Genomic DNA, 11568 nt, shown 5'->3' with positions numbered 1-11568 from the left:
AAGATTTAATGGAGTTTGAGCTGGGCGTGATCACTTTTGTTGGCAAAAATGATTATTCCAGAGCTTAGAAATGAAGTGGATTCTATGCATAATCACTCTTATCCATAAGAGTGAGTGTTCTGGAGAATGTCGCAGTAGAGAAAAGTAGCACGTGATCACTTTCGCTGGTGAAAGTGGATGTTCCAGAGAAGCTTCATGCATAGCAAGATGCGCGTGATCACTTTTGTTAACAAAAGTAAACACGCGGCCTCTACGTGATCACTTTTGTTCACGAAAGTGATAGTTCCAGAGAGCTTCTCATCAAAGCAAGATGCACGTGATCACTTTTGCTCACAAAAGTGAACACGCGGCCTCTGCGTGGTTACTTTAGTGCAGAAGAGTGATAACGCGCAAAAGGCAAAAATTCTATAAATTGCAGAAAAACTCAGAAACTTCGGATCTTTTGTCATTTTTTCATTTTCACACCTTAGGAGAGTTAGAGAGGGAAATTGGGGGCGACTTCCAAGCTCTGGACCTTGCGAAATCAAGCTGGGGATTGGATTTATGAAGAAATTTTGCAGCTACTCTTCTTCTACTCTTTCTTTCTCTTTTTTTTCTATGAACATGTTCTGATTTCTTTTTCTTATGGATTGATGGATCCGATTTTGATATTGTAAATTGCTTGTGGATCTAGATTTTAAGATCTTGATTGTATTGAACGTTTAATTCTTTCCCTAATGCAATTCTTGAATTTGCTATTCAATTGAATTGAACTTAGAGGATTTTCATCAATGGAAGTTAAGTTAATTTCTCAGATCTGAATTGAATGTCAAGGTTATGAATATCTTAGGGATAAGAATTTGTGATATTGTGATCTCACAATTTCCAATGCCTAATGCAATTTTTGATTGATTTACACCTAAAGAATTAGGGTAGTTAATTGAATATTAGGATCATTGAGGCAAGGGATTGTCCTTTGATTAAATAAGTGAAATTAATCATCAATCAATTAAGGAACTTAGAGTTTAGATCTACTTCAGTTTTGCAATTAATGAAGACGTGAAATCAATCCTAACTTTATTCACACATTATTTCATTAATAAAATTTGTAGCTCTATTTTGCTGTTATTTTCTGGTTTCTGCACTTTATTGCTTTTGTTCTTAAATGCTCCAAAACACTCCAAATTTTATTTAGTTCAACTAGTTATTGATTTGTGAAGTGGTAATTGATAGAAGTAATCCCTGAGGACGATACTTGGGACTTAAACTGAATTCCAAATTTTATTACTTGCTACAACTACCTAGTACACTTGCTAGTTAGTGTTCTCTTAGCTTTGTAACAAGTTTTTGGCGCCGTTGCCAGGGATTATTTACTTTCAATATCATTAGTAGAAGAGAGATAGCTAGATTGAACATTCTTTTTGTTGTTTTGCTTCCAAAATTTTCTACATGTTGTCCAATTTTTCTGCATAATTCAATTTTGTTTCTACATTTTATTATTTTCTGCATAAATTCTGCATTGATTTTGGTGTTTTCTGCATAATTTTCTGTATTCTTTTGCATTTTCTGCATAATTTCATTTTCCATTCTTCTGCATAATTGTAATTTTCATTATGCATAAATTTCTATGTTTTCTGCATGTTCTATTTGTAGTTTTCTACATAATTTTTGCATTTTTTTGCATAACTATCTAATTTCTCTGCATAATGCACTGTTGTTTCTGCATTTAGTTGTACTTTTTTGCAATGTTTTACAATAATTTTCTGCATAATTCATTTTTACTTCTCCATAATTTTCTAACTTCGTTTATATTTTGTTTACTTTCTTTTGTATAAAAGGTAATGCCAAAAATAAAGTTACTCTATTGCTTGATCTAGATACAAACAAGGCTCTTAAGCAATTGAAGAGTAAAGCAAAGGTAAGGAAGCTGCAAAAGAAAATGCAGCACATAACATCTACTTTTAAAGAACCAAGTGTGAACCAAACACTAGCAAAGGAGAACAATATGGCTGAATCTAACACCCCAAATTTTGGTAATATAAATTATCGATGTTTATATATGTGAGAATGAGTATTGGAACGTGCACTCAAGTGCGTAATAATGATGTTTATGTGTATTAAGTATATGAATATGTGTATTTATGTGTGCATGACTGGTTTAGGCTGGAAATAGGCTAAGTGCCTAGATACAGGGCGTTCTCGTTGTAGCAAGAGGACCCTGGGAGGAAAAGGGCGAACTGTCGCATTCTCGCTGTAGCGAGAGACGTCTCGCTGTGGCGAGAGAGCAATAGAGGGGAGTGCATTTCTAGGTACAATCTCGCTGTAGCGAGATTATGCAGAAACCAGGATGCAGTTTCATCTGAGATTTTCGTTGTGGCGACAGAGGGCGTCGCTGTAGCAAGAGATGCCTCGCTGCAGCGAGAGTTGTTGTTGTAGCGAGAGTGTCGCGATCTGAGGGGTTTTAAAAGGGGGTTTAGGGATTTAAGATTCATTTCTCAAATTCCTTCCCAAATCTCTTCAATCCTCTCGACCCAAAGCCCTATTCCACAGATTAATTGCTTCCAAAGCCATTCGGGAGCTTGATTGAAGGTTGAATCCGCGTGGGGAACGTTTGGAGGTGAGTTTTAATGGTTAAAGTTCTGTTTCTCAACCCTTTTTCTCTGTTTCTGGGTTTCCTTGGGTTCTCATGGAGTTCTTCCAATTGTTTTAGGTTGAATCCGAGTGCAGGTCTTCAAAACAAGGTAAGGGGGGAACTCTACCCTACTCTATTGTGTGTGATTGCTATTGTTTTGCTAAATATTGTGTTGCGGCTGAGTTAGAGGGTAGGAAATTTGCTGAGAAACGTAATGTGGGCCATGTGCCGTGATATGTGAACATTATGTGTATTTACCTGAATTTGATGAATGTGGATTGTATATTAAATGTTGTGTGATAGAATGGGGGCTTATATGCCAAGTATTGTGAATGGATATGGGCACTTATGCCGTATATTTGAATGAATATTATGAAAATGTGGGCCCAAGGGTCATGTAATATGAATGAATAATTGTAGGCTATGTGCCGTGATTTGTGAAATGAAATGTGGGCCTAGTGCTGTGTATTATGAATGAAATGTGGGCTGTGTGCCGTGTAATGTGCTGTGAATGGTTTAGCAATACACTAGGGGTGTGGAAGATGAGGACGATAGAAATACCTTAGGGAAGGGGGAGTGGTGGTGACACCGACTGTGGAATGGGTGCACCACAGGCCACACACTCTCTTCCTGACTAGACCTCTGACCATTATCTTTACTGAGCGACCCGTGACTGCTCACATGGTATCTGTGAGGCGGGGGTAACCGGCGACCATTCATGGTGTAAATCTATGATCACAGTGCCACAGTGAGTGTGGCTAGCGTGCGTATGCACAGGTTTATGAGTTGTACTTATCGATGTGAAATGCTGTTGATGCTGTGAGTGTATCAATGTTAAATTGACATGAGTTGTGTGATAATATTGCCTATGGTTGTATTTGTTTAATGTATTGAAAATGTGCTGGAGGTGAGACTCTATGTTGATTGTGTGTTTTTGGGTAGTAGAGTACTCACCCTTACATTCATTTTTCAGGTAATCAAGATGATCAGCACTGGACTCAGTGAAGGGGTGGATGGAATTGTTATAGGACTTAGGATATTATTTTGAAAACTGTTGTGTTTGAATAAGTCCTGTAGCAACTGTTTGATGTAATTTATAACTCCCTTTCTTTATTTGAAATGGTTGATGAAACTTGGATTGAAAATGAAAATTTTATTATTTCAAAAATTTGCGAAATTCCTTATTTATTGAAATTAAATTTAAGGTGTTACAATTTTGGTATCAGAGCAGTTCATCCAAACCGGACTGGGGTAACGGGCTGAGGCATCCAAGTTAAGTGTTGATTGTTTTGCTTGCCTGAATTATAAATGTATAAGTGATCTAATATGCTGGAATGTGATTGCTGACTTGTTGTAGCTAGATTGAATATGTCTGGTAGAGGTAGAGGTAAAGGAGCTAGAGGCACCAACGATCCAATGGAGCGCATAGCTCAAATGTTGAAGGCTTTAGTGCACAATCAAAGGCGAAGAGTCGGCTGAGTACCGAGGGTTGTCTGCCTTCACTAGGCACGATCCTCCAAAGTTTGAAGAAGAGTTTAATCCCGAAGGAGCCCAAAGGTAGGTGGCGGATGTAGAAAAGGTTTTCAATGCGATGGGGTGCCATGAGGAGCACAGGGTGGCCTATACCACTTACTTGCTGTGTGGAGAAGAGAAAGACTGGTGGAGGTTTACCAGTTAGACATTGCCACAAGAAGGTGGCTCCATTCAATGGGAGACCTTCAAGGCAATTTTCCTAGGGAATTACTTTCCCCGGGATCTAAAAAAGCAGAAGGCCTGAGAGTTCATTGAGCTGAGGCAAGGAACCACGACTGTGGGGGAGTATGCAGCTATGTTCCAAGAGCTGATGAAGTACTGACCTCACTATCAGCCTAACGATGGAGAGGAGGATTTTTGTGCTCAATTTGAGCATGGATTGAGGCCAGACATTCGGGCTGCAATCAGCGTGTTTCAACTGACAGACTTGCCCACTCTAGTGAGCAAGAGCAGAATTTTTGAAGCCAACTCAAGGGGGAGACAGTGGACACTAAGGGAGCTGGCCCAGTGAGACATGATCGAAGACCCCCGAGGTTTTCAGAGGGGCCGTATTTAGGCTCGAATAGTTCTCAATCCCGAGGGAGTTCATCTCAAGAGAAGAGCAGTAGGAGTGGTTCAGGATCAAGCTCTTTCAGAGGGCCGCTCAAGTGCTTCAGGTGTGGAGGGCCACACATGGTGAAGGACTGCCTATAGCCGCGGGCCACTTGCAACAACTGTGGGAAGTTGGGGCACATTGCCAATGAGTGCTGGGCCGCTAAGAGAAGCGGTAGTGCAAGTGCAGCTCAGAGGCTAGAATCGAGAGGAAGCACGAGGCTGAGTACGGGGCAGAAGCCGAGTATTCCTGGGAGAGTCTTTGCTATGAGTGGAGCAAAGACTTCGTATTCAGAAGAGCTGATCCGAGGTAAATACATTATTAAGGGTCAATTGCTTGATGTGCTGTTTGATTCGGGTGCTACGCACTCCTTTATTTATGTGGACTGTGTGAAGAGTCTGAATTTGTATGTGACTAAACTGCCTTGTAATGTTGTGGTGACTACCCCTATGGGTAAGCTGGTTGTGACATCATGAGTGTGTATGGGGCGTGCAATGACGGTACATGGTAAGAAGTTTGAGGTGGACTTGATTTGTTTACCTCTTTCTCAACTGGATGTAATTCTGGGAATGGATTGGCTGGCTGCCAAGCATATGCTACTGGACTGTAGGAAGAAGACTTTGATCTTTGGTGCGACAATGGCAGAGGTTCCAAGGCTTATGAGCCAGGGAGCATGGGAAAACATGGTAAACTCCAAGGCTTTCATGGTTATGTTCTCAATGGAAGCTGAAAGTGTGGTGGAACCGGGGTATATTCTGGTGGTGAGGGATTTCTTAGAGGTTTTCCCCGAAGATATTTCTGAGCTACCACCTGAGAGGGAAATAGAGTTTGTCATTGACCTCATTCTGGGGGCAAGTCCGATTTATGTGGCACCTTACAGGATGTCACCAGTGGAGTTGGCGGAGGTCAAGAAGCAAGTAGAAGATTTGTTACAGAAACGGTTTGTGAGACCGAGTGTGTCACCATGGGGAGCACCAATGCTCTTGGTGAAAAAGAAAGATGGAAGCATGAGGATGTGTGTAGATTATCAGCAATTGAACAAGCTAGTGGTCAAGAACAAGTATCTGCTTCCAAGGATTGACGATTTGATGGATCAGTTGAGGGGAGCTGCAATGTTCTCGAAGAACGATTTGAGATCGGGAAACCATCAAATCCGAGTGAAGAATGAGGATGTGCCTAAGATGGCGTTCAGGTATGGTCACTATGAGTATTTGGTGATGCCGTTTGGGGTGACCAATGCGCCTGCGGTGTTCATGGACTACATGAATAGGATCTTCCATGAGTTTTTGGATAAGTTTGTGGTAGTGTTAATTGACAACATCCTAATTTATTCAAAGACTCAGGAAGAACATGTCGATCACTTAAGGGTTGTCTTGCAAATTTTGAGGGAGAGACAACTGTATGAGAAATTCTCCAAGTGTGAGTTCTGGTTTTCAGAGATCCAATTTCTGGGACATGTAGTGTTGAAGGAAGCAATTATGGTAGACCTTGCAAAAGTGGAAGCGGTGGTTGAGTGGCCGAGGCCGACAAATGTGACTGAGGTTCGTAGTTTTCTGGGACTAACAGGTTATTACATAAAGTTTATTGAGGGGTTTTCTAAGATAGTGTTGCCCTTAACAAAGCTGACCCGCAAAGGAAAGGAATTCAAATGGACCAAGGGGTGTGAAGCTAGTTTCTTGGAGTTGAAAATAAGGTTGACTTCGGCGCCAGTGTTAGCTCTACCCGACCTGGAGCAAAAATTTAACATGTACTATGATACGTCCAGGCATCGACTTAGATGTGTTTTGATGCAAGATGGGCGAGTGGTTGCCTATGTCTCAAGGCGATTGCGCCCGCATGAAGTCAACTATCCGACTCATGATTTGGAGTTAGCCGCAGTAGTTGTTGCTCTTAAGGTATGGAGGCATAACCTATATGGAGCTAGGTTTGAGGTGTTCAGTGACCACAAAAGCTTGAAATACCTATTTGACCAAAGGGAGTTGAACATGCGACAGAGGAGATGGATGGAGTTCCTCAAGGACTATGATTTTACATTGTCCTACCACCCTGGTAAGTCAAATGTAGTGGCCGGTGCTCTGAGCCAGAAATATTGCATGTGGCAGCGATGATGGTGAAAGAGATGGAGTTGATTGAGGAATTTCGGGACATGAATTTGGCCATGGAGGTGAGGTTGGGGAGTTTATATCTCGGAGTGATGACGATTCACAATGACTTTCTATGTACGTCTGAGATGCTCAGCAGGGAGATGTCTTCCTGCAAGACATGATGAGGCAGAAGGATGAGGGAAAGGACTTAGATTTCCACCGTGATGAAAATGAGGTGATTAAATTCCAGAATCGAGTATGCATTCCTCAAGTGGATAAGCTGAGATAGATGGTACTAGAGGAAGCGTATAAGAGCAAGATGAGTTTTCACCCCGATGCAACTAAAATGTATCAAAATCTTCAGAAGAGTTTTTGGTGGAATGGAATGAAGAGGGATATGGCTGAATATATGGCTAGATGCCTAACTTGCCAGAAGGCGAAGGTTGAACACCAGCGTCCGCCTGGGTTGTTGCAACCGTTGGAGATCCCTAAGTGGAAATGAGATAGTATTTCCATGGACTTCGTTTCTAGGTTGCCTAAGACCAGGAACAACCATGATGCCATCTAGGTGATAATGGATCGGTTAACCAAGGCTGCACACTTTCTCCCGATCAACATGAAGTATAAATTGGAAAGACTTGAAGAGTTGTATGTGAGGGAGATAGTTAGGCTGCATGGAGTGCCGACTAGTGTGGTGTCAGATAGAGATCCGAGGTTTACCTTGCGGTTTTGGGAAAGGCTGCAACGGGCATTGGGGACTTAGTTGAGACTGAGCTCGGCTTATCACCCACAGACTGACGGTCAGACTAAGCGGACCATCCAATCCCTGGAGGACTTGTTGAGGGCTTGTGTGCTCGAGCAGCAGGGAACTTGGGAAGAGTGCCTGCCGCTGGTGGAATTCACGTACAACAACAGTTACCATGCTAGCATTGGAATGGCACCGTTTGAGGCCTTGTATGGGCGGAGGTGCAGAACTCCGTTGTGTTGGTATGAAACCGGAGAGGCAACTTTGTGTTCACCGGATATGGTCCAAAGGCAGAATGAGCAAATCAAAATGATCAAAGAGAAAATGAAGGTTGCCCAAAATTGACAGAAGAGTTATTATGGTAGGAGGAGGAAACCGTTGGAGTTTCAGGTGGGGGACCATGTGTTTCTGAAGGTCTCACCTGTGACCGGAGTTGGGAGAGCCTTGAAATCCCAGAAGCTATCTCCTAAGTTCATTGGACCATTCGAAGTACTGAGTAGAATTGGTCCTGCTACATACAGGATTGCGTTGCCTCCGAACCTCTCGAATCTACATCCGATGTTCCATGTGTCACAGCTTAGGTAATATGTGTCAGATCCTTCCCATGTGATTGATCTTGACCCAGTTCAAGTGAGAGAGGACTTGTTGTATGACGTATACCCGGTGAGAATTGCTGATCACCGCGTTAAACAACTGAGGGGTAAAGAGATCTCATTGGTGAAGGTAATATGGAGCTCAAGTGATGAGGGAGATGCCACATGGGAAACAGAGAGTAGAATAAGAGAATTGTATCCGAGGTTGTTCTTGTAACTATATATGTTTGGTTGAATTTTGAGGACAAAATTTCTTAAAGGTGGGGAGAGTTGTAACGCCCTAAATTTTGGTAATATAAATTATCGATGTTTATATGTGTTAGAATGAGTATTGGAACGTGCACTCAAGTGCGTACTAATGATGTTTATGTGTATTAAGTATATGGATGTGTGTATTTATGTGTGCATGACTGGTTTGGGCTAGAAATAGGCTGAGTGCCTAGATGCAGGGCTTTCTCGCTGTAGCGAGAGGACCCTGGGAGGAAAAGGGAGAACTGTCACCTTCTCGCTGTAGCGAGAGACGTCTCGCTCTGGCGAGAAAGCGACAAAGGAGAGTGCATTTCTGGGTGCAATCTCGCTGTAGCGAGATTCTATAGAAACCAGGATGCAGTTTCGTCTGAGATTTTTGCTGTGGCGACAGAGGGCGTCGCTGCAGCGAGAGATGCCTTGCTACAGCGAGAGTTGTCGTTGTAGCGAGAGTGTCACGATCTGAGGGGTTTTAAAAGGGGGTTTAGGGATTTGAGATTCATTTCTCAAATTCCCTCCCAAATCTCTTCAATCCTCTCGACCCAAAGCCCTATTCCACCGATTAATTGCCTTCAAAGCTGTTCAGGAGCTTGATTGAAGGTTGAATCCGTGTGGGGAACGCTTGGAGGTGAGTTTTAATGGTTAGGGTTCTGTTTCTCAATCCCTTTTCTCTGTTTCTGGGTTTCCTTGGGTTCTCATGGAGTTCTTCCATGTGGAGAGTACTTCTGAGGTTGAATCTGAGTACGGGTCTTCAATCTAAGGTAAAGGGGAAATTTACCTTACTCTATTGTGTGTGATTGCTGTTGTTTTGCTAAATATTGTGTTGCGGCTGAGTTAGAGGGTAGGAAATTTGTTGAGAAACGTAATATGGGCCATGTGCCGTGATATGTGAACATTATGTGTATTTACCCGAATTTGATGAATGTGGATTGTATATTAAATGTTGTGTAATAGAATGGGGCTTATATGCCAAGTATTGTGAATGGGTATGGGCACTTCTGCCATATATTTCAATGAATATTGTAAAAATTTGGGCCCAAGGGCCGTGTAATATGAATGAATAATTGTAGGCTATATGTCGTGATTTGTGAAATGAAATATGGGCTTAGTGCTGTATATTATGAATGAAATGTGGCCTGTGTGCCGTGTGTAGCATGAATATTGCATGCGTGACAGGGGCGTTTATGAAAGTTACACAGTCCAACCTCAAAAATCAAGAGGAATCTATGAAGAAGTTGGAGATTCAAATAGAACAAATTTCACAGCAGTTGGCACATAAGGATGAGGATAGATTCTCTAGCAATACTATGGTGAATCTAAGGGAGCAATGCCATGCTGTCATAATAAGAAGTGTAGCAGAGGTTTCTAATCTAAAAGATGAGGAGAAGAAGATAGCTACAAAGAATGCTAAAGAAGAAGCACAAGACAACTTGCAAAAAGGGAAATTCACTCTTTTAAGAAAAAAAAATTTAAAGGACAGTAACTGCACTACACCAGAAGAAAGAATCAATAAGATGGAAAAATAGAATAAAGATTATATTATGAGAGAAGTCCTTGCTATAGTGAAATATCAAGATGATAAAGAGGAGGAAAAGAGGCTTGTAGAGTATATCAAGCTGCTGGAAGTCCCTCCATTTTTATTTCTTTCAAGTTCTGAATTAAATGAAGAACTGCAAGTTGGTGAAAAAAAGGGAAAACGTTTAAAGATAAAGTAAGAGCCGTTATCATCAAAATCATCTCTTAGAACCAAAGATCAATAGGCGTCAAGCTAGTGACGTTAAAAAAGCGCTATGTGAGAGGCAACTCACACTTCTTTCCCTTTCATTTCTTTTCAATTTTTGGTTTTTAGTATTATTTTTCTGCATGATCAGAGTTTCTGGTTGCTTTGCAATTGCTTTTGGTAGTGAAAGTATGAACATATAAGGAAGTGTCCTCATGTAGCTTGTGGTGGTTTGCTGGAACAACACCTTTTATATAAAGAGGGGTTATTTCTTTCTTTACCTCTTGATTCATATGTTGAATTGTGTCATATTTTCTGCTGAACTAAACAAAGAAAATAAAAAGAAAATGTATATGTTCATAATTGTTTGTGCATTACGTTCCTTTTTCCATTTTGTGGTGAATAATTCAGATTCTTCTTCCATTTATCTGTTTCTGAATTCTGAGTAAACATTCTATTTGTGTACTTCTTCATGTGATTGTCACACTTCATTTTGAAAAATAAAGAGATTCTTACCATTTGTGCATATGGATTTGTAAGGTGAATTGTGAGCATGATTGATTGATATTATCACCTTTATTCCTATGGTAAGAATTTGAGCTTTGTAGAATACATTCCTTCATGTGTGATTGATCATAATTTTGCTGCACCCTCTAGAACTTGCTTTGTTTCTTGATTGAATATGCAATTTTACAATTCTCACATATATGATAGAGGCCTTATTTGATTCTGCCTAGTCTGCTTTATTTATTTCCTTTGTGCTTGAATGTCCTAGTTCACCCCCTTTGAGCTTAATATCCCTTTCTTGATTTTCCCTCATTACAAGCCTTGATGAAAAACCATTTTAAGCATCCAAAGAAAAAGAGGCATATTGAGTCTAATCAAGGATGAGTTTAAAACTAAGTTTGGGGTGGCATCCATATTTCTATTACTTGAGGACAAGCAATGCTTTAAGTTTGGGGTGGAGAATAGCAAAGATATCTAAGTTTTGGTTTCAAAAGGAAATAAATAAATAAATAGCAAAGATGTGAGTTCAAAAGAAAAATATGCAGCAAAATGCTATAGAAAAAGAAAATTAATGAAAAGAAAATAGTGAATGAAAGCAAGAAAAGAAAAAAAAAATTGGAATTTTGCTGCATGAATGAATATGTTTGCTGCATAATTGAGGGAATTATTGAAAAATAATGCAGTTCCATACTAGTGTTAAGTTCATTCACTCAAAATGTCTCTTTTCTTTTGGAATTGCATGTATTGTTTCCCATTTTGTTCAATACCTACCTTAACCTTAGCCCTGTTATAACCTAAAAAAAGTCCTCTTGATCTGTGATTGACTGTATTAAGTAGAGGAGATTGAGAATATGGGCAAGCATATGGTAGGGTGAGGTAAAAATTGATGATCTTGAGGGTAAAAACTCACCTTAAACACTTATGAGTGAGAGGGAAA

Source organism: Abrus precatorius, unplaced genomic scaffold (assembly GCF_003935025.1).
Source record: "Abrus precatorius isolate BTA unplaced genomic scaffold, Abrus_2018 Scaffold1, whole genome shotgun sequence".
Lineage (NCBI taxonomy): Eukaryota > Viridiplantae > Streptophyta > Magnoliopsida > Fabales > Fabaceae > Abrus > Abrus precatorius.
Note: the sequence above shows the minus strand (reverse complement) of the source record.